Genomic DNA, 25,433 nt, shown 5'->3' with positions numbered 1-25,433 from the left:
TTAGCATTTCTCTTGGAAGGTTGTAGCAATTTTGACATTAAAGTCATTGGACAGAAAAAACATAAAATGTACACAAAGCACCACCTCTCTTTTTTGTGGTCTTTAAAAGAGCGCTGAGAACTGATTTTGCCACTAAAAAAAAATTTAAAGAAAAAAAAGTATGACCTGAAAGTGTTCATAAAAGTGCAGAAATGCTAGTCTCAAGAGAGAGAGCGCACATGTCTGTAGAACAAATGTAACTGTGAAGATTTAAATAATTTGATGGCACATAACCTAATCTGACATGGCAGCAGGTTATTTTACAAATTGTGAAGGGCTCTGCCCACCGGTGTCATAATAAGAGCCTCTTTGAGAGGCAACTCAAAGATACGGATTCTTCTGAAGGCAAACACCCAGGTGATAGAAATGGAGATCGAGAGAGTGAAGTAACTCCTGACAACTCGCTTTCTAGGCTGCTCAGCTCCGGGTGAGGCAGCATGTACAGCATTTATTCCCGGGATCCCCGTACAACTGACGGGCAGATCAAACCTAACACTAGCAGTACGGAGGTGCATACGGCATGGTTTCATAATTATTTAACAGACGGCACTGGGCATCAGTCGGCAGGGTCCTGTCCCACACGCAGGTCAATAGGGAAGGGCTGCAGGTGTCCGCTGGGAGGACGCAGCACCACTCCCCTCTGCCCTGCGCTTGTGGGGCTCCTGCCTGGCTACGGTGTGTAGCGCTGGGAGCTGGCTTACGGATAAAGGTAGCTCTGTCAGGGGCCCTGAATTGCTCAGAGGTAATTGCTGGCCCTCGCAGGTCCAATTAGCAGTTACACGCTCCCTGAGACAGCCCACGGGGCCAATCCTTTTTTGCACGCACATATATTGAAACTTTCATTGCACTCGGTACCGTGTCTACAAGCTTTGCTGTTGCTTTTCAACAGATCAAAGGTATATCGGGAAGAATGAATGCTCCACCAGCTCTGGACATGAACAGATATATGTATACATGCGTATCACTGAAAGACATGAACTGCAAAATGCTGATGAACTAGAACCAAATGCAATATATTTAAGGGGGTATTTTCAATCACTTTCTCTGATTGTTATAATTTGATGAGATAATCCTAACCATTTAGGTCTAATAAACTCACAGATCATGAACAATGGCTGCATTAAATCTATTGTCACTAGCAGTAACACGAGGAGCAAAGGCTCACTGGCTCTTCTCACAGCATTTGATTTTATTCGCTCAGTCTCTCATTCCACATCAGCTGCCATCTGGACAAAATTCAGAAACCATGACACCTGCTTGAAGAATAAGATGCTGATCAGATGGAATGGGCTGGGACTTTATCTTGAGAGCAGATATGTGAATTGTTGGTAACACAATCGCTTAAAAGGTTTGTAAATTATGTGCCTTCAGCTTAGCATATGGCTCATGTGAAATATGGACTTGTGAACTTTTCCCAAAACTTGAGCTGGGATGATATAGTGGTGGCTGCTTTATAAACACGTGTGATAAATAAGTACAACTTTACATGTATCCACACAAGAGAGTGTCAATTGCTTTCATCACCCTTTTAAGTAATGATACTATTTTACATTTGCTTAGCAGCATACAAATATTTATCTCACCCAAAATATCCACGCAGACCTCACAGTACTGCTGGAAAAGCCAGTCAAGAAAACCTGGGGCCTTCTGGCTACATTGCCGTGGTGTGGAATCCAGGCCATTCTGCCTAGGCAGGCGGTACAGGCGTAGGTCCTCCTTTGGCTGGGTGCAGCACGGCCCCTCAGCCCCTTCCTCCCTAGCAGAGCTGTAATTTCTCTAAAGATGAGTAAGGTCAGCACAAAAACTCTTCTCTCCTGGCAGAGGTGACTCTGCCTCTGATGGCTCTGGAGTCAGCAGTGAAACCCACCTGAGCAACTCTGCCCTCGGCAGACCAGGGACCAGAGAGAAACTCCCAACATCTATTCACTAATGAATCTGTGGAAGAGTAAATGTCAGTTTGCATGCACAAATACGGACACTGCAAGTGTTTCAAGCCCGCTTTTGTTGACCCTCTGGGATACACATCTGTGCAGGTTTCTCACATCTCATGAGGGGATTTCTGGGTACCAATAGTCAAGAACCGAATCTGGAGAAACATGGCTTTTTATTACCTTCACTGACTCCAGCTAGTGCTGCTAAGACATTAAGGAATTTCTTTTCATTTCTTTCCCAATTTTGAAAAAAAAAAAAAAAAAAAATGTTCAGGACTTTTTGGGAGGGATGGTACAAATTTAAAAAAATTAGTCCCCCACTCTAATGCCAAGTTATGGTGTTTTATAGCAGCCAGCTTTGCAGTGCTAAATGGTCTTCTCTAGTCTCATTCTTCTGCCTGCCTACAAGAAATAGTGACAAATTACAGTTGGGGGGAAGACTGAAGAAAGAAATATTCCATTTTTAATTGCCTTTTCATTTTCTTTTTATAGTCATGCTTAAACTGTGAGTTATCAGAAGCTGCTCAAAGTCTTTTTCTTTTACCATTTTAAAATATATTCCTCCTAAAGCCAGATGAAAAATACAGTTAATGGGGTTTTGTGACTCCCACAAAGTCCCCTACAAATTAAGGGACTTTGAAAAAATGTCAGCTGCCCAGTTCTCAAGAAAGAAAAATTAAACAATAAAGGCTTATCGACTTGTTCCTGAGAAGATAAAGCACTTATGAATGAGACCCTCTCATACTCTCTGGTTTGTGATCAGAGTCTGCAATTTCCAAGATTCACAGAAAATATTCTGATTAGCAAAAAAAAATACTCTGATTAAATGAATTTTAAGGTTTTATAACTGAATCCCATCCTCCCTTCAACCTGTTTTCATACAGTGTGCTGTCTCGTTCAGTCGTGCTGCTATCACTACCAATTATAACCAGTGCCATAAAAACATCACATTCATGCAGATCAGCTGATTGTGCCAAGTTCAAGAAAGGACAGCAGGATAGAGATGACAGCAGCTTCTGCTGGCTCTGCTCCAAAGTCCCTTCAGGCTTGTTGTTGTTTTTCTCTTCTGCAGACCCCCAGGATTTCACTTTCTCAGAAATATTAATGCCATCCCTCTATCTAAGAGGGCCTGACTTCCCGTCTACTGACACCATTGAGGGTATTTCTACTGACTTCAGCAGGTCATCTATGCAGATCTTCATCTTTCATGTGTTTCTCTTTTACACTATTTCTGATCTCTCTGCCATGAGTCAGCCTGAGTGAAAGCCTTAAACAGCAAACTCCAGTCCTCCATCACATATTCAGTATATATGCACCACATACAGGTAAACTGTAGGATTATGGCTGCCGCCTTTGCTGTGCATATGGCTTCTACATGGTCTAAAAGACCTTAGAGCAAAGGGGAAAAAAGCCACCTGTGGAAGACTTTAAATTTTAAATTTTCTGACTTGTGGAGTCTTGCCCTATGCCATCTAGAGAAAGGAAGATAACACAAAAGGAAAAGGATTCGTACTACCTCTTTCTTGTCCAAGCACAGTAAACAAGGCATCTTTCTAGAATCTTGTCAGACTACTATTGAAAGCCCAGGTGGATTTCCTGACTTAATTTCTTTGGAAATTGAAAACTGTTTCACCTGGAAAATAATTATAACTGTAGCTAGCTAGCTATATTAATCAGAATTGAAAATTGGTTTAAAATGTTTTACTTTAACTAATGCTGTTAGCAAGTAAGCTGAAGAAACCAGTGTTTCAGCTCTTCTTACACTGCACAAAGGAAAATGAGATTTTTAAAATAACTGTCTTATTCCCTTTCCCTCTGTCACTCCATTTTCCTGACATTAGAAATGTGAAGACAATTTCATCAACAAGGCAACAGTGGTCAGCTGCAGGAAGGAGGATCATTCACTTCTCCATAAGAGCAACAGCAAAACCTGGCCTAAAATATCCACTGCAGGGTTTAAAAAAAAATCCTACATCATAATTAAAGACAAATAAAGCATTTTTATCTTACTCATTTTAATCTTTAAAAAAAATACAAATAAATCTAATATCAAGACAGCTGAACACAGTATTCAACCATCCTTCAGGCTCCTAACCTGCCCAGTGTTGTACATTTTTAGCATTCAGCTGATTCGGTTAACTAAGCAGGGACAGCACTAATTGCTGCAGGAGGCTGACGTGGAACAAAATAGTTGCATTCTTCCTTTAACGTGGCGCAGTCTGCCATGACTCTGCAGAGTGACACAGTGGACTCAGAATAGCAACTGAACCAAGTCAGTCTTCCTAATGCCAGACAGGGATCATAGAAAATGATGGAGTGTCTCTGAATTAAAGACAAGAAGCTAAAACTATGCAAAGTCTGGAAAGTCAGCTCATGCCGAAGGAATATTTGCTTTGATTTAATTGATGATAAAAGAAAACCCAGGAGAAGGGTGAGTTTGGATGACATTCAAGTGTGTGTCCTGTGTTAGGAGGAGGGTAGAGATACCATCTGCTTACATTACCCTTCATTGCTACAACCACAATGGATAAGTACAACTATGAAAAGAGCCTTTGCTACACAAGAAGAGGCCGTGGCCAACAAAGTCAAAGATTTGCTGTTTCATCAACTGCTGGCCTCTCCGCTAAGGCACCTCCTCTGGAGCGGCTGGTGGAAGACAGAACTAGCAGCGGTAGGGAGCAGCAGGAGGAAGGTACCTGCTCCCTTAGGAGTGAATTTTCCCTGTACTCATTCTCTTCCACACAAGAGAGAAATACAAAAGCAGTACAGTTATGTTTTCCTTGCTCCAGCAAAAGTGACTCTGGACCCTTTGGTCTGTTATTTACATGTTCAAAGTGATGCATAGAAATTCTGAAAAATCAAAGTGTGTTTTTGTCAAAGGTGGCATAAACAAACAAGGAAGCAGAGAAGACATTTTCTAAGCTCCAGGAAGAGAAAATCCTTTGTTTCTTCAAACAAAACCAAATTTAAAAAACAGTCAGGCTTTCCTCATCTCATAAACCACCTGATCACCACATCTCTTTCTCACCGTTATGAGATGCAGGAGGCATACAATCACTTTCCTGGTCAAATGCTAAAGAGGCATTGTATATAAAATGCACAGACAAGCAGAATAGGTTTACATAATGTTAATATAGACAAATGACATGTACAACATATCTAGCTGCAATTTAATTAGATTAATTAGATCAATATAATTAGCTGTGCTATATTACACTATCAAGACTTAGCCTTGCAAAGAACACTGCTAAAAATGGTTTACAGTCTTAAAGCATTGTAACAGCGCATGCTGTACCCATGCTATCACGCATCAATATCACCACTAACACACTATTAATACTGGGAGTTTATAGGACACTCAGGAGACACATAAAACACTACACTTGCAGAGGAAAATTTTTATAATGGAGCCTGTGAAATTATTTCAACTGTTGAAAAGGACTCACTTGAACTTAATTCCAAACTACAGCATGGTCATGATTATATAGCAAGTTAATTTAACCCATCGAGGCAGGAGCAGACGTAATGAACAAAACAGACTGAGGTAGCATGACTTACCAATGAGCATTTTGCTGAGAGTTCTCCATAAGTTTTGTACACATAATAAATCACAAGTGGCTGTTTAACTATTGCATCATCTACTTGGACGTAGACTAGATGTCACACTTGCTGAAATCTCATACAGTTATTATTGTTTTTAATAGTGATTTTGCATTGAACAGGGCTTTGGGATTGTGGAGATCTAAACCTCCATAGTGGTAAAAAAATGTTAATATACATCTGCTAATGCGCTCAGTACACTTGGGCTCTTAATTTACCGAACAAAGTACATATGTGTAACATCTAGAATCAACTGCTGTGACTTTCGGTATCCTAGAAATCAAAGCCCTCGCAAGGAGAAAAGAAAAAACCCAGCAATTCCAGCTCATTCAAAATAACAACAGCTACTAAAATTTCGCAACAAAAAGTGATAAATTAACCAGAATTCATGTTTATGGATTTCTCCCACTAAGCAGCGAAGCTAATCATAACTAGTCCATCTGCACTTTTAATTTGATGTTTGCACCAAATTCTACTAAGAAAAAACCTGTACATTAACCATTTAGACTAGGAAAGGATTTTTTCTCTTTGCATTTAGACTCATGTATGAATAAATCTGTTCATGGCAGGGATGTACCAACAGCCCTGGAGTCTGCTTTCTATGCACAAGATATACTGAGAAGGAAAAAATGCCAGAATACATATTTCCATTCTGTAGCCTTTGCTGGTGAGATGGCTCAAATTACATGCCCATTTGACCTTGGAGTACTGAGGAAATAAAATCAACCCATTTCACAAAGAAGACCAGATAGTTCAGTTGCAACCACCCTCATCTCCCTAGAAGACTGAAGGATCTCAGGACAAAATGGCCTGTTTCAGCCTGTGTATCCTGACTGGATGCAAGAATTAGCTCCCAGCCATCCTAAAGCTCATTAAAAAAGCAAGTGCAGAAAGTTTAGATATGGCTCAGGTTTTCTCAGGAACAGATGCAATTAAAACCTATGTATCTCCCTATAACTGTCAAAAGAAGCCATCCCATTTTCCATAGTTTTCCTGGTTCTACTGTTCATTATTATCGATACATTATGGTTTACGCTAGTGGTACTCCTAGTCATCTGTCCTTGATCCTACATTTTATTTCAAGAAAAAGTTAAATGCAATGTGAAAAGCCCCTCTGCGTGTCTGTTGGGAATATACATTAATGCTTAACTGCTAAAACCAGCATAATTCTGTTTTTATCTGTCTTCAGTATCATGTTGGATATGCACTACGTGCTTTTGACTTTGGTTGATTTTACAACATTATTACCTACAATCTAGTCTTTACTAGATTTACACTACCAGATAAATAGAATAAAGCACAGAGGACTGAAATAAAGTGTCTTGTGTCTGAAAATAATCACCTATGTTACAGAAATTATGAAAGCTGAAAATGAACGTTATAGCTTTCCAGCTTTTTTAATCTGATGCTGATTTTAACTCCTCTGATAGAAAACTTTACTTGCTCACTTTCTGTGTGATATATTCAGAAAAAAGTAGTATTATGTTCATAGTGAGTGCAATTAGTAAAAAGCAGGTAGGTAGTCCAGCTGATATTAAATTAAAAATTTGGGAGCAGAAGCCATTTGTGTCAATTTTCCATTTTGTCACTCTCCTTTTCAAATAGCTAATTTAGGATACTCTGTCACACGCTAGTGTTTTATGGTATGTATATTTTATGACAGCTAAATGACAAAGTTGTCTGAAACAAAGCTATTCTTTGAAGAGTTAATTATAACCTGTGTAACATATTAAAGAAAATCAATATATATTTGGAATGAGTCACTATTGAATCTTATTCTAAACAGAGCAAACCTATTCTAATAATTAAAGCTCCATTTTTAACTCAGTTTTTGCTAAAATAATCTAATTTGAGAGTTAATTGGTAGAAAAGGAATACTTTGTCAATATACCTGTGCAATAATCCTTTTCTAATGCAACATTGCGTAATCTGCTTATATGATGTTCAGCTGAAAATTTCACATTTAATGCTGTTTGACAGCAAAATAATGGGCCAGACTGGTCTAATTGCTGAACACCTTGACACATGTGGTATTTGGACTTTGAAAAGCATCACCAAATTTTGGGTATCTGTTCCAATCTTTCAAGCTCTTTCAAATAACTAGACAGAGATCTAAGAATTTACTCCGAGAATTGCTCAAAGAGTAAATAAAGGAAAATGCATAACATTTTTCCAGTCATCTCCAGTACTATGGTTTTTGTCTCAGGTAGCTACCAGTAATTTCAACCTACAGGTTTTGCCATTATACTTTCTTACAATGTGTAACGTACTACAGCAATAGTATCTCAGTTCTGCAGCTACAGCCATCCAAAGTGTAATGAACTAAAATTTTAACATGAAATAACTCTGAATGTTTTGAAGTTGACCCACCTTTTTCTAACAGTGATTACAAAGCTTAAGAAACAGACCTCAAATATTTCATTTGTTCAAAGTGAGGGAAAAGATTAAAATAATAAAGCAAAAAATATAGCACTAAGAGAGAAAGATCCTGAAGTAGAGAAACAAAAAGACAAGGTTTGTCATATTCATTGGTTTTTACATCCAAAAAAAATTTGAAGAAAAGTAAGGACATGCATAAAGCAATTCACAATGTACTCAGGGAAGTGAGTTTTTTAGTTATATGTGGATGCTAGCTTCACATATGATTATCTCTAGGTATCTCGCAGAATCCTGTCTCATCTGATCATACTTTGGTCAGGTAGGCTCTGCAACTGCATGTTCATTTTAAGAAAACAGGTTTTATCACTGTAGCTGCAAAGAAGCCGGAGGTAATGTAAAACCAATCCATTGTTTGTAGGATTATAGGCAGATTATGACCAGGATTACAGGAGTAAATCAATATGTCATCTGCATACAATGAACACAAATTTATGGAGTTTCCAATTTTCATTCCTTGAAGCAATTCTTAGTTGCTGAAAAATAAGGCTAAACGTTCAATTACAATTGCAAAAAGAAAAGAGGATAATGGACAGCCTTGTCTCGCTCCCTGGTGTCATTTTAAAAAGGGCGAGTTTAAATTGCTAGTATGTACAGACCTGGTCAGGATATTACACAATATTTTTAATCCAATTTTTATGAAGGTCTTTCTAAAGTGAAGAGTGTGAGGGTTTGGGGTTTTTTTGGTGGGGTTTTTTGGGTTTTTTTTTTTAAGAACAGTCAATAAGTATTTCCATTTTAATGAGTCTGAAGAGTTTCCCAGTCAGTTGAATGGACAAACCTATATTATAAAACTCTTGTGGTGAATAAACACAAAACTCTGAATCATCCTCAGTGAAGCACAATGGAAATAATCCAGACTGATCTATATGGAAATCATTTGCCATGAGCTGAAGAAGTGTCTCAGCAAGCCTCTGCTCCCCTTTAAAAATTCACTTAAGGCTTACTAGAGATTTGAGTGCCTGTATGTGTGCTTTGCACACAGGAGTGTATTTCAACACTGGTAAATAAATGTGATCTGATGTTTAAAACCAATATCCAATGCTGCAGATAGATGGGAAAACCAGTTCGTTGGGATTGTCAAGTTGTGTAATAACAGACTTTTTGATTCAAATGCTCGGTTAAACACTTCCAATAACAGTTCGGTTGTGTACGTATGATTTCTCACTGAATGTTTACTGGCAGCTCATCTAAGCACGTTACTTTCCCCACTGTTAGACTTTAACAGCATTTATTATTTCTTACTAAGTCTAAAGGTTACACTTTGATCTGGTGAAAGTTTCAGTACTGTGCTTTTGTTTACAAACTTTATCTCCTGTTTAAAGCAACTTGGAAGATTAGAGTGTCTGACATTGCACTTTGAAAGTGTTATTTATGATTTCTAGATCATATGTCAAAGTTTGAGCCTTTAGTTTTAATAATTGACGCAGTTTGGGATACTTCATCTTACTCTTTACACAGAACATGTGCCAGCAGTTTCTCATTTGTATTCTCACTGGTTTACTTTATATGAAAGCTTTTCTGCAGCCATGGCATGTTGCCGTTTGTTCACTTTTTGTCAGCTAATTCAGTTGAGGTTTTTTTACTATACATATTAGTATTCATTGATTTTTGTCATTTTAAAACTGTTGTTCAAAATTACTATTGTTGTATCCCTCCTTTCTTGAGGTCTCCACCATTGCTAATTGTGGTTTTTAATGATTCCCGTCTTGGATTTTATAGCATATTATTACCATCACAGAATCAAGTTTCAAATTAATATTTTGGTCTGAAGAAAAGCACTCCTTTTTTCAAGAAGTGTTTGATTTGTTCATGCAGCTTCTTGCTTGTGACAACTGTAAAATGAATTTTTTCTGCTACTTCTACAGTGGGAAAACTACTCCAAATATCTTACTTTAGTCTTAAAGTCTGTGAGACAGGGATGAGCCAGAAGATTTCCTTGGCCCGTGGTGGTGAAGATTTTCTATGGAGAAAAACCTACATCCACCTCCAAGATACATACCCTTAAGGTCTATCTTCTGCAGCATCCTCACCACAGTGGGAACAGGACTACCTTTCAAATGCTGCAAATGCCAGGCTCGTTTGGAAGAATGAAGCACCAAAAGAGAAGTCAAAAACTCATGTGTAACACTTATGTGACATTTTCACTTTGGCCTCCTTTTTCTAAAAGATGGATCGCAGCATATTGATCCGCTTTCCACGTGCTGTTCATAGTCAGCCCAAGACAAAATGAAGTGCTGTAAGCTGGAGACAACTAACAGGCAGATCACTGAAATTAATCCATCACTCAATGCATATGAGCATACACTTCTTGCTAGCCCAAAAAGAAGACCCTCCTCAATGTTGCCACTTGTGTACTTACGACTGACGGCACTCACAGCTGAAGCTTGGGCCTATGCATCATGCTGACGAGCAATGGGGAAAAGCCCTCAACAAAGGTGAGCTCTTTGAAGTATTGCCTTTCCCTGCCAGCCTCACCTTGTCTTATCCACAATAAAGCTGGACCCCACTTCTTTTCAACCATGTATTTATTTCTCACAGGCACTGGGATATGTGGGCAATAATACTGACTGCCTCTGCAAAAGCAGACAGGCAGCTGTGTATGCGTGCTCTCGATGATAGATCCCACAAAGATGTTGAAAAAGATGAAGTGGAAGATTGAAAACTACATATCCCACAAGGGAGGGTCTTCTGTTATCTGTCCAAGAGTAACAGGCAGAGCCAGCTCAGAGCTGCACATCCAGCCCTGCCAGGTCCTGTAAGTGAATCAGCTGCACCCGAGAGACTGGTGGTGTTGAAGGCTGTTGATGAATCAAGGAACAGTAACACACGTGTCTTCCCTTGCTCAGTGACCGTAAGAAGTTCACCCACCAGGATCACTACTACTCCAGACTGATACATGATTATGAAGACTGCTGGATTTCGGCAGCTGGAGTTCTAGATGCTCCTTTTCCAGTATTTTTGCTTAGACATAAGAGTTTAGACATCTTAAGTATTCATGTTTCACAAACTTATTGAGGTGAAGATAGATGGCAGAGAGAGGTCTAAGAAGATTTAAGCACCCTAGCTTTCAATCATTTCTCAGCTTAGCTTTAATATAAAAATCTATTATTTCAAACTTTAAACCCTCTGTTGGAATTTTAACTTTAAAATTGAAGGCTTCTTTCTCCCAAGGGATTTAATTTCTTTATGGATTGTTGGATTAAAATACAATCTTCCTGTTGGACTTCTCCCTATTTTTATGATCCTTCCTTAAGCACAAGGTTCCTGGTCCTGTACAAGAAATAGAAAGAGAGGAAAAAGAAAAAACTGTACTTGTCTGGTGGTTTCACATAGAGAATATATTCCAGGAATATAGAAAAGTAAAGAAAGTAGGACAGCAGCTTTATTAAGCATAATAGTTATTGTGAATAGAGAGAAATGGTGATGCATTGTTTGCTACAGTGGTGACACATACAGTAGTAGTTGCACAGTATCGTAGGAATTGTCCAAAACTCTTGTACTAAATTTCAACATATCTCATGTATTAACTGTCCATTCAACTTACATTGCAACTACGCACTGAGAATGGGCCAGCAAGACTAGGGAAGTGATCGTCCCCCTGTACTTGGCACTGGTGAGGCTGCACCTGGAATACTGTGTCCAGTTTTGGGCCCCTCAACACAAGAAAGACACTGAGGTGCTGCAGCATGTCCAGAGAAGGGCAACAAGGCTGGTGAAGGGTCTGGAGCACAGGCCTTATGAGGAGCGGCTGAGGGAACTGGGGTTGTTTAGCCTGGAGAAGAGGAGGCTGAGGGGAGACCTTATCACTCTCTACAACTCCCTGAAAGGAGGTTGTAGTGAGGTGGGTGTTGGGCTATTCTCCCAAGTAGTTAGCGATAGGATGAGAAGAAATGGGCTCAAGCTGCATCAGGGAAGGTTTAGACTGGATATGGGGAAAAATTTCTTCACCGAAAGGGTTGTCAAGCATTGGAATAGGCTTCCCAGGGAAGTGGTTGAGTCATCATCCCTGGAGGCATTTGAAAAACATGTAGATGTGGTGCTTAGGAACATGGTTTAGTGGTGGACTTGGCAGTGCTAGGTTAACGGTTAACGGTTGGACTGGATTATCTTAAAGGTCTCTTCCAACCTAAACGACTCTATGATTCTAAATTTACAAACTTGAGATAAACCATCCTGCCCATAGAGTACGAGAGAAACTGGTAAGATCATGAACACCCTTAAGCTGGTTATCATATATTGATGTCCTAAATTCAAATTTTAAATCAACAGAAGTTCCCACAGCATCTCTAATTAAATGCAACAAAATGCTGAAGGACTGTAATTTATTTCTGCCATCCAAGACACTACATATAGCTGATATAGCTGTAGATGCAGTGGTAACCAAGGTACTGATATGCTGTTTACAAATATTAACAGGCAACCATGAGAGCGCTAGGAGAATGCTAGATGTTCAATTAGCATAGGACAGGGTCTATACCCTACTTTTATTAATGTTAATATAACCGATTAAACCAGAGAGATCTTTCTAATAAATAGCTGTTGTTTGGCAGGATATTAACTGAAGGAAAAATTATATGAAGGCTTAAGGTTAGGATTTGATTGAAGATTTTAGGCTACTGAATCTATTTAGTAATTAGATGAGGACTAAAGGGAACATTTTATCTCAGAATGAATATGAGTTATTTGTTGGGACAAAGAGCCAAAGTCCCGGGTGTCATGCTTTCATCTACTTACGGCAAATGGAGGAAACTTGGCTTCTCAGCAGTGGTCAGTAATCAAATGTGAAAATTCAGTCAAGTTAGTATTTTCTCAATTACAAAGCTTTTTAATGCATTGTTTTAAAATAATTGAAAATAAGCATCAGTGGGAATAAAATTCTCATTTTAAAAATGTTTCTGCAGCAGGAATGTCTAAACAAAATGCGGCAAATAGCTCCATTCTTAACAGTCTCACTCTGTGTATTGTAAGTGCTGATGTAAATTACACCAGGGTTCAGAGCAACATCATTTTCTCTACTGTATTTTTCTGTTTTCATTCCAAGGGCAACTGCACATAGGAAGGGTGAAGAGAACCACCAGAAGGGGCCAAGTTTGCACAGGATGAGGTTTTCTTCACATTAATTTTTCTCTCAGAGTAGACATCCATAGAAAGATTTTTAAAATTTGCTATGTAAAGAGAGGATTTCTTAATTCAACATGCAATTCTTCTGCTCAATCATTTGCAAATGTATACTTACAAAAATTTACACATGGAAACTTTGCAGTGGCTTGTTCAGTCACTATTATTATGTCCACTATTGCAACACAACAAGCAAAAGAATGGCAGGAAGTGATACCACAAACTGTATCTAAAAATGACACAAAAGCAAAAGACATCCCAGTTTTACAACTCCAGAGTATGTGCATGATGTCACAATCTATAGAAAGGGAGATGCTCTCTTCAGCTGAGGGTTATCAACTCTCCTAAATCACCATATTTCTCCACTAAATTTGTTTTCCAAGGTTCATGTGATTTGATACTTGTTTTTTCCTTTGAATGTAACTTTAAAATAACATAGAATCCATGCAAAATCTAATTATGAATTTGTATTCAGAATTCAAAATAAATGAATTTGCATGTGTTTAACATTAGAGCACAATTCTGAAGGATGAAAAGAACTTAGATTTTGGGGGTGTTTCTAAACAAAGAATGGAATAAACTTGTCTTCCAGCACTAGTTTCTTGGGATCAGTCTCTCCAGTGAAATATTTAAGAATCTGATCCTTCGCATTGATCACTTCACATCCTGTTGATAAAAGAGGAGATATCAAGTGGCACAATCTGAATGCTTGCTACTAGAAGTATCCATCCTACTCTTAAGCTATGCAAGTACCAGTGCCATAGTAAAGCACAAGCACAGCTTTGCCTAGGATTTGTGAGCAACTTTTGGACAAGGAAGGCATCCAAGATCCTTTGCGGACAAGTATCATGGGGAACACGTTAAGGATACTAAGAAGGGGTTGTTTGTAATATTTCCATTTGAATTCTGGGAAGCATCAAATGGTGTTATGCAAACTAAGCCAAAATTCCAGAGAAAATAATGAAAGTAGGTTGAGATCTTCCATCTGTTTTTTTGTCTCAAGGACCCCTAATTTGAACTGAAAGTTTCTGGAGCTTAGCTGTGCTGAAAAATCAGACACAAGCTGACTGCATTTGGGCATTTAAAATGGATGCACCCAAGAAGAGGATGAGTCTTCTAAATTCAGCTGCTTAGGCAGAAAAAAAATTCCAACCATGATACTTGTGTATGAAGGCAAACTTAGTCCAAAAAAGAACTGAGAGAATCAAGCACAGCATGACTTCTGTCTGCATAGAAAAGAACTTTCCAGAAGGGTATGCAGAGGTTTCAGAATTTTTTTTAAGTATTTTAAAAACCTGTTTATTAAGAAAGTAAGAAACATCTCCATGATACACACACACCCACACACACACACACCCAAAATGGAATTTTAAAATCATTTTGTAAACTTCTCTCTTTTGGATACGGGACTGTGTGACTATTACAAATCTTCAACAAACATACAGCTAAATCAATCAGTTAAAGTTGTGATAAAAGAAAAACAAGCTGTAAGTGAAGTAGACAGAACTGCTAATATCAGGCAACTGGGACAGAAAGTAGCATAATAGATTGATCAATTTAATGACTGAGTAAAACTCAGTTCTAAAATAAGCTGCAGGACAAATAGGGGTAAAAATCCTTCCTGACTACACAGTCATTTCTTTATGATCAATTCCTTCATCTGCATTGCATAGTGTTACACAAACTGGTTGAGATTAAAATCTTGAGGCTCTGTTTTTTGGATATGTCTCAACTGGCAGCTTATTCAAGGTTATTAATCAGATCTGATTCATAATTCTCAAAATGTCGTAAAGAGGGCTTATATTAAAAAAAAAAAAAAATCATGTATATCATGCAAGCATCTTTCAGGGGATGACTCAGTCAGCTGTAGGTTGTGCCACAGCTCTGTTGCAGCATGTACTGCTGTTTGAGTCACTGATTCTAACCAGACTTCCTTGAGCCTGATTTTCCCTGGAAATCCTGCAGATTTTTTTTTCCTTTCTTCCCCTCCTCAGAAGACCAAGAAGACACAAATGAACACATCCCATTAATTACTGTGACTCTAGCCATACCTTCAATGCACCACACTAATGGAAAGCACTAATTATATCTGGATACAGCTGTTTTAAAATTAGACATTGATTATAAGCAACAACAGGAAAATAGAATCAGGAATCTGGGACAGATCATTTTTTTTTTCACCAAGCATAAAGCAGTCACCAAAGGATTGCAGTGTTCTTCAGGACAAAAAAGGACTTTTTTCACGATATTTCAGCTTCTGGACAAGATACTCTCTGAAGGGGATACAACAAGTGTGGGCAAAATAAGTCAGTGTGGACAAGCCATCCATGCTGAAGGCTTTTCCAGAATCCTGTGGGTTTGGTTACATACATTAAACCCAGCTGCCAGACTAAATAAGGAAGGTAGGCATGTTATGTTGAGTTAGTTCAGCTGAAACCTCATGACATGAAGAAACTGAGCTGTAAACTGTAGAACCTGACCTGGACAACTGAAATATTCTACAAAGTAGAACATTATTTAAAGACCCTTTCTGATGGTAACAACCAACCCTCTGAATAGAGCTCATTAAAAAGTGCTTCTCCAATCAGCATTTTCCAGGAAAATTAGCTGCTCTTTAGTGGCAATTCAAATACTAAAAATTTTCTACCAAAATTGAAAACATGCTGATGTGGAAATACTCCTATGCTGCTAAAATATATCTATATATATAAAATTCAGACATTGTCTGTTCTCATTCTCTTCTGTTGGTCCACTTTGCAGATAGCTTTCACCCCCAGAAAGTCATTACAAACTTTCCTCTAGAGGAAAAGCAAAGGCAATGCGCTGGAAAGCATCACACAGTGTATGTCTTTGGCTTCAGTGCACCAGTGAGAAATACAGAGTATCTGGGAAGCCTGTCACTGAAAGAGAATAGAGACAAGAAACAATGGCCCCACAAATTTCATGAAGTCTTATTTCCAAATCAGAGTACTTTGTTCTTCAGCCAAAACTATATATAAACTCGGTTATGTTTTTAAAGCAAATACATTTTTAAAAATCTCCCTTAAAGAAATCTGAAAGAAAAAAAAATACTTTAGCAAAACAAACAATATCTGATGAAAATAATTTAATTAAAATTACGAACATGCCTTATCTTTTCAGCTTTAAATAGTCACAATTTTGGTTACAATAAATATGGTTAACACAAGTATAGGTATTTGTAGGAAAAGTACTAGAAGTTCAATTAAGACTCATACATAAAGGTTCATACACTTCTTAACAAAAAATCCAGAAATCACAAAGGATATTTCAGAGTTGCCTTATATGAAAAAGTCACAGACATAATTTTATATTGTTTCATTTTTCAGAACAAATTAAACTTTATAAAACATAAAATCTCTCTTTTACCTGTCTATTATATAGTGTCATGAAAGATAAGAAATAAATGTTTTATCACTGTCAACTTGAATATGCAGCTCATGCCTTTCTTACTCCATTTTAAGAATAGTCAAGAAGGAAAAAAAAAAAAAAAGAAAGAAAAAAACCCATAATTTGACTAACTTGCTCTAATCTCAGGTTAAAAGGCACATTTTGGGATCTTCTGGATGAACATACCCTGAAGTATTATTATATAATTCTAAAGCATATTTTTAATTTTGTTTTTCATGCTACAGCTTGTAAGTCATCCAAGTCCTGCTCATTTCAAAATGCTAAGACAATCTTCTTTTAAGCATTTTCTAAATAGATGTAAAATCTGAAGGTTTTTAGTTCTAATTACAAGTATTTGTCAATCTGTTTCAATTTCACAATTCTACTTAGGTTGTTTAAAAAATAACCTTGTGTTTCTCCAATTTGGGTGTCTAACATACAGTCCACAAATAATTTTGATTTTTTTTAACTAGGACATTAAATCGCCTTAATGAGATATGTTGCATCTACCCAAGGTCTTGCATCTACCCAATGCCACCAGTTTCAAGACTATTTTTCTCCATTTTCTTCAATACTTCATACTGTTGTTGTCAAAGAAGACCAAGATGGTTTTCCATCATGGAAATATAAACACAGTAGAGAACACAACACAAATCTGTATGATCTTGGAATAAGGCTGTGATGTCCTGACATGGGTTGTTTGCTCTTACTTAAAACTTGTATTCCGTTTTTTCCAGCCGAACAATGGAAAGAATACACATATATCGCTATGCCATTACAACAGTCAATATTATTATGACTAACACTAATAATATTTTTTTTTAAAAAAGTGTACCTATTTTCCTGAAGATGAGTGTGGAGACTGAGCGGTCAAAAACATGGAGAGTATTGCCATTACAAATGGCTGGAAATACTTCTGATGAAATAATTTTTCAAAGGAAAATTCAAAAGTGTCCAAAGTAAGATGCTTTGGAAACTTACATGGGGTTCTGCCAAAATTTTGTTTCAGAGAAAAACAAAGACAAAAGTTCCAGCAATGAAGAAAAATGTACTGCTTGGATATCTTCCAAATGAATAATTTTGGATTTTTTTTGTGTGTGTGTGTTGCAAGCTTGTGGTTTTCAATACAAAAACATCAAAAGGAAAAATTGTCATAAAAAGATGTGATTTTTCCAAAGTGACATACTTTGATTGATCAGCAATATTTTGATGTGAGTGGAAGATGGGATCTGAAATTTTTCACTTCAGAGAAATTTAAAGCTTGCATCTGTTACATTTTCTTTCCTTCACCTGCATTGCTTCAGGTAGGCAGCAGAATGGCAAAATTCAGGCTAAATGTGTGCCACTGGAAGACTTCTTGCACAAGGTGATCTTCCTTTGCAAGCTACACCACCAAAATCTGTAAAACAACCTGAATTGCCCCTTATGATGTTCAATAAATGGCCAAACAGGTGCATGTGTAGTTTACTCTACAAAAACCTCAGTAGATGTTTTCTCCCAGGGATGCAGCTGCAGACCATGACACATTCTGGGAAAGGTCCTGCACAGGTAAAAAAACCCCACAAGGTACATAAAGTCTTTCATCCAGTAGCATTGTCAATGGCACAGAGAGTTTCTCAAATGATTTTGGTATAGTTGCAAACTGGAAAAGCAGTTATATACTTCAGTGAAAGAATATTCTGGGTACAAATTCAAAAGCTTCATTTCCTCCAGTGCATAGAAACAAACTTGCAAGTCTACATCCATATCACTAGGAAAAAAAATAACATTAGGAATAACTCCTGCACAGATTTTTGCCTAGCATCAGTACTTTTGTCTAAGGACATTTTCTGTCTCATGCTGGCTGCTTGCCGCTTCATAACACTTGACAAATTCTTGGTTCCTAAAAGCAACCGTAAATGTTTTGTGGATTGCTTCATTTAGCAGGGAGTTCTCAGGACCTCACCCTGGTATTCATTGTGGTTCTGTTTTCCCTTTGTAGCTTATCTTTATTTTTATACATTTCCAGCTCTGATAAATTTTTTTGCCTCCCCCTCCCCTCGACCACAGGAAAGATTTACCATCTGTAAGCTGGAATTTCCCCAGGCATGAGAATTTCTTTTGGAGGGGGGTCTATTTTAGGTGGGCTAAGGCATACAGGAGCAACACTTATAAATCCAGTGTTTAGGAAAAAAAAAAGAAGACAGTAGAGCAACTAGGTATTTTGTGCAAGTGCACAACTGTTGTGAATTCCTATCAAAGTAGTAAAGGGGGATTACCAAAACAGCTATTATATAATGTCTTTCCAGAACTACAATATCATATGTTTTGAATAATAACCATTCAAGAGACCAGAAATGATATGCATTTTGAAAACAGGGAGGAGGATATGCAAAAGAAGGAATTTAGGTAGGTAACCTAGTAAAAAACACATATTGAGAATCCAGTTGAGGCAGAAAGCAAAACTGACACACCTGCTCCAAACACTAGCCTTCAGAAAGGCAAGATATCAGCACCTTGTTTGGAATATTTTGCTGGATAAATTCTATTAAAATGAGATAGTATACTGTAAATATAAGATCAAGTGTTCAATCGTTGTGTCAGCACTCAGGGCTTCTGGTTCATTCCCCAAAGTACAATATCCCAGATATTATACCAAGGCTGTACGGTACAGGTTTCCATCACTCAGTAATGCCACCTTTTAAACTAGAGCATGTAAATGAAATATTTTACACTGCAAAACTAACCTTAGGTCTACTGTAAAATAACCCTGATTCACTGCTGTCTGCAGTACTACTAAAGGAAGAAATCTTAACATGCACTAATGAAAAATATCATGCCTGATTTTACTAAGCAGCTAGACAGGCACTTAAATAATAATTCCATGCTTCTAGCAAGATTAGCAAAGCAACACCCAAGTCCAAATGAAAAAAATTACAAAGCTCAAGTTGCATTAAATATTTGCTTATCAATAGCTCCAATTTTGCTTTGATTGTGTGCTTGAAGTCCACTTTCCAAGAATTCCATAATAGTTGCCTGTATAATATTTGTTTTGCATGCAACTAGGGAAATTAAGGTAAACAATCTATTTTCTCCAGTATCTTTTAGTTGGTAGTCATGGTAATACCCAAAACATATATTATTTTTGTAGGCTTCCTCACTTTTTGAGTTTGGCAATAGCAAAATAACAAAAACTATATCAGAGGACATTAATTCCTAAGCAGCACAAGCAGAGCTAATTCAGCTACACAGGCAATATATTTGCCAGGAAGTTCCATGGGAATCCTTGGATATGCTCCTAGGATCTCTTACTCATTCCTAGGACAGCCCTGGTTAATGTTGCTTTCCTGTGAAATCAAAGACAGAGTTCAAGGGGAAGGGAAGACCTCTTGGAGTCCTTCTTTTAATGTGTTATAGTCTATCCTCTCACAAAACAAGAAATTAGCCTTGAAGAATAATTGCTTTATTTACATTAAGGTGACAAGTAGGTACCTGAAATTTGGGATTGGCTGGGCACTGAAAGACAAAAAGGCTGGTGAGGAAAAGGAACTGTATGACCTGCGTATACATGCCATTCATGTTACTTTTAAATAGCAGGTTTTGGGGAGGATGTTTGTAGGTGGTTTCTGGCTTTTTCTTTTTCTTTTACTGCACATAACCTACTAACTGTGCAAGTCAATATATGGTTATCTGCACCCCATCCATGATTGTCTGTGAAAATCCATGTTGGACTAGGCAATATACAAACAGAACAAAAAGAAAATCTTTTCTGAGCAAAACTGTGTTTACTGTTTCACCATTTTTCCTACAAGACACTTGTGAAAGAATGTTCCTTCCTTTTCCCATACTTCATTGATTTATAACAGGTAGACTGTAGGAACATTTCCTACTTTTTCAGTGTACCAGTTTGGCTATGTCTGCCCAACAGTCTACTTCTACGCCTCTGTAGTGTTTCTAGCCCTGTACACAAGATATATAAACTTAAAAAAAAAAAAAAAAAAAGTAAACAATGTGAAATCTGTTTCAAAAAGCTGTGTGGTACTAGAGAAATTGTGCCCAAAATCTCGCTGAGGTTCATCCCAGCATAATCAGCACTATACACCACTTGCATCTTCTATGTATACCTTGAGATACTTGTGAGCAACAGGGTCACCCATATTTTTCAACCTTGTTGCAAGTCTTATCAAGAAAAGTTCAGTGTTTCAGCTATAAACATGATTAAACTACAACTAACACGTAGTGGGTTCATGCCAACATAACTTTATGTAAACTTGTTATTCTGCTGTTCTGCATTTGGAGCAGTGGCAAGTACAAACATATTTTTTGTTTCCAGCCCCTCGGAGTAGTTGGGATTCTCGCATAGACTGAGCAAGGGGATAATGCAGATGAAAGCCCTCTGATCCTGCAGCTCTTGGCCTCAGCAAAGGCAAAATTAGGCTTGTCAAAATCATGTGCCTCCTTTGTTCCTCTTGAGTATACATCCCCCTTGCTGCTTTTCCAGCACACTGCAGCCTAACCCTGGCTAGCCATGTCCTTCCTTCCTCTCTAATTTCCTGAGGTCTCCACTTCTTTTCTCATTTCTAAGCTGTCTTTATTACGTACCATTAGGTAAGCCCAAAATGTTCCTGAAAGATCATGGGAGGCCTAGATAAGATCTACATGCCCCATCTCCTTGTATGTAGACTGTGTCACCTTGTGTGAAGAATGTCCCTGGTGTCTTGTCACGGTGCAGGGTTACTAGGTACTTATCCCTGTATGCCCCCAGCCAGTTTGGTGTAACAAAACATTCTCCAGAGTCAAGATAGTGCTCTGGGGAGCACTTCTGGTCAGTTTGTCCTCTGCCAGATGATCAAGTACATTGTCTTTCCAGCCCGTGGTGGCAGGGTTTCTAACTATAAGGCTCTAGGGTCCTCAGATCTCCCGCTAACCAGAAAACACACCCATATAGAAAATCTGCACCTTCATCTTACCCCTCTCCTTCTCCTCTCTTCCTCCTTCTGTGCAAGCCAAGCCTATGAAGACACATTTTGAGCACAGGTCATCCAATAGGCTAAATCGCTCAAATGTAATGCATTTATGCAATCATACTTTCAGGCAACAATAGTTTTCTGCCAGAGGATACAGGTGCTACAAAGCAGGACAGAGGCCATGAGGAAGGTTTTCTGTCTAGGTAAGTCCCACGGATGTTAAGCTCTGTAAGGCCAGCCTGCTGCTGCTTCTTCCAACCACACGGTTGAGGAGACACTTAAATGTGTTCAAAGATGTCCTACCATATGACACACTCTCCCATCTACAGGACAGTTCTGCTGTCTCTCTGACAGATGCCTCCTGAGTCATGGCTTTGTGTGGCACCCATGAAAACAGGAAACTGAGCCCCAAAAAAGGTAGGTCCCTGCCTCCATAAGGCTCTTCAACAAGAAACATGTGCTCTAAGTCTTAGCGAATACTATCAGTATGGATCACTGAGGTCTGCTGAGCTACACATAACATCAGTCCAGCCCGTGGTGCCTAGAGATATGTAAGCATTGCCTGATTTCAGATTCCACAAGTACTGCTGGTCACCTACTGGAAGAAGGAGCCTGCCTTCTCCTCCAGCTCCTTGGACAGGTGTGGATAGGATACTCTGCATTAGAAAGATACTATGCTGTGCAGGCAGAAGTAATTCTTTTACAAATGTCTTGGAATACAAAAGCAATCCTATATGATGTGATGGCCTGCAATGGATAAGGACCAGGTATGATGAGACAGAAGGGCCTTTTTCTTTCTCTTTCCTCAAGCATGCATAGGATTTTACAGTACAACATCCAGGAATCATGAGGACAGAGGAGACTGTGGTGAGTCAGTGTTTAGGTTATTTTTTTTGTGCTAGGTATACAAGATAGACTAGAGCAGTGGTAGAATTAAATACATACACAGCCCTGCAGTTGAGGGGACAGCACACACTTCTATCATGATCTCTTCAGCCAGGCACATTAAGAGCAAGGAACAAACTAAGTCCCTTTAGAAACTGTATAGTTCAAGTGTATTAAACAAATGACTAGCCTTTACCCTAGTTCTGAAGGAAATCAACACAAAAATAGAAATACTGACTTCAGGAGGAAGGAAAAAAACCCCAAACCAAAACAACAAAAAACTGACATCCACATTTTGCAGTAATTTTTGAGAAGTCAACAGTTCACACTAACAAATGTAACATGCAAATTTTGTGAATAGGTTAGGTAGAGCCAAGCCTGCCTTTTTTGGCAAATAAACTATTATCTCTCCAAATTTCATTTCCTTCCAGTCATAACAAAACCTTGCCAGTACTGAACAACCTCTGAAAGCTCTCTGAGTTTGAGTGCAGTGCTTACAGAGAAAGAAAAGCTTCCTGACACCTGCCATTTTCTCTATGTATGGTAAAAGAGTTCACTCCGTTTGAACACCAGCAGACCTGTATTGTTTTGCCCCATACGTTTTATTGAAATAAACTAAAATGTGCTCTACCTTATAGCTAGCTATCTTGAAAGAAGTAAATATCTTGTACATCCCTCTGTCAAAGTCTTTTCTCCATTTTTTGCTGCATTTTTGAAAAGCTGCTACCTTGCATTTTATTTTTTATTGATTCCACTAGTTATGAAAAGTCTGGACAGGAAAGGAAAAATATCAGTGTAAAAAAGTTGCAAGTATCCCTGCAGCTGAGCCCCCCTGTAGTCTACTCAAGACTTGAGCAGGACATCTGCTTTTCAAGTCAGTGGAAACTCTCTGTTACCTATAAGCAAGTTAAAATGGCAAAGGAGCTTAGAGAATCAAAAACGCAGCACCACAAGCATTGGCTAGTGCTGGAATGTGAAGCACAGTCCTTGGGAACAGATGGTTTAATACATCACAATAAATCTCTTACCAGCCTTTGCAACATAGTACTTCAGATAAAAATAAGTTTAAGTTACAATCTGTGAACAAAATATTGTCCTCAGAGGCAGGGAGGAACTGCTTTTGACTTTACTGAGAGTTGCAGCTTCATCAGCTCCATTTTAGAAAACATGTCATTAATTTATGTTTTTAAAGGAACTGATCAAAATTTCCTTCTCACCTTATTTCATAATTATGAAATTCAACCCAAGAGGCTACATAATGACTCAACACTAACACCCCCCCATCCCGAGCTAAAAAAATGTCATTCAGCATTTATCCTCCTCACCCAGGACACCTGGAACAGCAGCTCATGATCCACCTGCTTCACAGACATTAGAGAGTGCAGGACAATTATCAGAGCAAAGTAAGAAAGTCATTTGAGCTACAAAGTACTCATGTTACATAGAGCTGACACATCAGAATACCTGCCCTGAGCAACTGGATTTGCATAAATGAAAGAGCTACAGACCATGACTGTCACAAAGATGTCACATCAATTGGACCGCACTTCCTTCTTCGTTAGGTTTGTATGCAGGGCAGTCCAGGGAAGGGGGACGAATGAGTGGAAGAAAGAAGGATTAGATATTTTGGATGACATAGTACCACTGCAGTTTCCATTTTCGACAAGTTAAAGACTGTATTTTTAGAATTAAGAACTTAAAGGGGATTGGGTATGAGCTGGTAATTTCTTGATCTAAGGAGCATTAACATTCATTTCTAATTCATATAAGTTGGCATGCATCTTCAGTTGCATCTGCAATGTTTATTCCATCATTTGCTTCATTTCACATGAGTTCTTTCATTTAAACAATATTCTTGTACAGTAGGGGTGATGGGTCCGGAGCTCTCTCCAGTGGCATCAGCAGCATCTTATGTCTCCCTTGGAGAAGTTAACAGCAGGCAAAGAGTTTGTACTGCATAATTTATCATACTCATGAATGCACTTCATGAACAAACTGCAGTTTTTACAAGTTCGTTTTCTATTTGAAGCTGTCCAATAAATGTTTTGTGCAAACCAATTTCAGCCTACAAATTGCTCATAAACTGCTCACTGTGAGTAGTACTCCCAGTATTTGCTACTTGTGATTCAGTAGTCAGCTTTTGGGATTGGTCAGACTGATTGTATGGCTTGGTTTTCTTCCCTGAACATTGAACTAATCCTACCAAACCCCAAGCAGAGGAGAAAATGGGAGGTTGACTAGATAATAAACCAGGCCACAGTAGGTGTAATGCCCAAGGGGACTGGCAAAGGTATGAAGGTCAGTAAGGTATGAAGTGTCAGCTTGGATGTTAGTGGTACAAGAAAATAAACAGCAGTTCCCAGTGAGGAGCTGTAAGTTTATTCTCCTTCTTCTTTATTTAGGAGGATGGCCAGACCAAGAGGAAAATCAGGCTTGATCTGGCCAAAATTACCAGGTTTCCCATGATAAATAAAGCTGTTTCATTTCATCAACTTTTAAAAAATTGCATTTTTCACTAGAATCATAGAATCATAGAATCATTTAGGTTGTAAAAGACCTTTAAGGTCATCCAGTCCAACCATTAACCTAACATTACCAAGTCCACACTAAACCAATTAAGAGTAGACTAGTCTAAACCATGTCCCCAAGTGCCACATCTACCTGTTTTTTGAACGCTTCCAGGGATGGTGACTCCACCACCTCTCTGGGCAGCCTGTTCCAATGCCTGACAAACCTTTCTGTGAAGAAATTTTTCCTAATATACAACAGCCCCGTTTCCGAAAACCAACAAAATAGAACCGGAGTCTTATTCCATTATTCCTAGCTGCAGTATGCCGGTGGCCGGCCTGCTTTGAACACTCTAATTTTCTCAAAGTAAATGCTTCGGGCCCCGTGGGACACTCAGCTAAGAGCATCGAGGGGGCGCCGAGAGGCAGGGGCTGGGACAGGCAGTGGCTCGCCTTGCGGGCATATACTTGACATATAACAAGACTATGTCCCTCCCAGTTTATTAATTTCAACCACCAGTTCATAACAACCAGGTAGGAAAGTAGAAAGGTTTGTGGAA

This window comes from Pelecanus crispus, chromosome 2, assembly GCF_030463565.1.
Source record: "Pelecanus crispus isolate bPelCri1 chromosome 2, bPelCri1.pri, whole genome shotgun sequence".
NCBI lineage: Eukaryota > Metazoa > Chordata > Aves > Pelecaniformes > Pelecanidae > Pelecanus > Pelecanus crispus.
The sequence above is the reverse complement of the archived record's forward strand: the minus strand, read 5'-3'. Positions refer to the sequence as shown.